The 1,360-nt window shown below is 49.1% G+C and overlaps 1 pseudogene; it reads right to left on the bottom strand.

Moving 5' to 3' along the window:
- Positions 1-421: 421 nt before the first annotated feature.
- LOC119186790 (proteasome subunit beta type-3 pseudogene) lies at positions 422-1,036 on the bottom strand (annotated as a pseudogene).
- Between the last annotated feature and the right edge of the window lie 324 nt (positions 1,037-1,360).

The following is a 1,360-nucleotide window of genomic DNA, read 5'->3' as shown; positions in this document are numbered from 1 at the left end:
ATTTACTTAGGCATAAATTTCCAAGTTTCTGACTTTTTCTGGCAACACAGTGGTTTGGCTCGCATGTTTATTACACATAGGTCCACTGCAAATGATGAAAACTGCACTCGGACGAATTCATTACCGGGTTTGTGAGACAGGCCTATCAGGAGAAGGATAATCCCCGCCGCCATCTAACAGCCCTTTAAAATAATATAATTAGGTTTTTTCTCTTTCTCTCATCACATCATAAATGCTTTTTTGGCTCTGAACGAGTTGTAGCTTTTCAATATTAGCTCGAACTTATTATACGACCGAATTAAGGATAAAAACACAGCCTTTCTTTGAAGGAGTATAGAAAGAAGAAGAAAAAGGCGTGCATTTATTCCCAGCACAAAGGAAGAAGTATCAGGCTTCTGACGGGCGGTCTCCAATGTTCTTTTTAGTCCATCCTGGTCTTGAGGTGCTTGGTGGTGACCTTATCCTTCTCGATGATGTGCACAACGCCACCCCAACCCGAGAAGGAGTCTCTATTGAAGGCATTCATGAGTGCCTGCGTGGTTGCCTCGAACAGTTCGTCAGGCCCCATGTCCGGTTCCCAGAGCGTCTCGCACATGCCGTAGCACTGCTCCTCCCACGTACCCGAGATAACGAAGTCGGTAGGCTCGTCGATGCAGCCGATCAGGTTCATCACGCAGATGTAGGGCTTTGTCACGGGGTCCAAGCCGGCCGCTATGGGCTGCACAAAGTACGGACCGAAGCGGCGCTCATACAGCAGGTTGGAGATGACCGAGCCGAGCGTCTCGGGAGTTACAGAGCGGCCCTTGCGCAACTCGTACAGGTTTATGCGGCAGTTGAGCCTCTGTTCCACCGTCTTCGTGTCCGTTGCAAGGACCGGCAGGCCGCAGTAGAGCTTCGGGCCCATCTCGAAGATGCGTTTGAAGACCAGCGAAATGGTGTGGCCGCGCGTGCCCAGACGCCGGTCGGCTGCGATGGTGACGCATTCTTTGCCCTTCATGGCGACCACGACGCCTCCGTTGTAGGACATAATACTCATCTTGCCAACTTTCGGTTGTACAGCACAATTGAGGAACACAAACAGCGACTCACGAGCTAGCAATGACTCTCCAAACTCCTTTGGCAAGAATGATGCTTATCCAAAAGACACTTTTGGATCGTATTGGTTCTGTCAGTATCGGATTGGCCAGACCGCGTATGCAGCTTAAAACACCGTGCTGAAAACATTAATCTCACTCAACAAAGTAGATGTTCGCGTAAAACTCACAACAAATATGCAGTGTTGTACTTGAAATGCAATTACTGATGGCGGTATTTATGTCCCTGTATAGCAGTGACCAACGAAGCGCTGTCAGCACTGTGT

This window comes from Rhipicephalus microplus, chromosome X (genome assembly GCF_043290135.1).
Source record: "Rhipicephalus microplus isolate Deutch F79 chromosome X, USDA_Rmic, whole genome shotgun sequence".
Lineage (NCBI taxonomy): Eukaryota > Metazoa > Arthropoda > Arachnida > Ixodida > Ixodidae > Rhipicephalus > Rhipicephalus microplus.
This window is presented reverse-complemented; position numbering and strand designations above follow the sequence as displayed.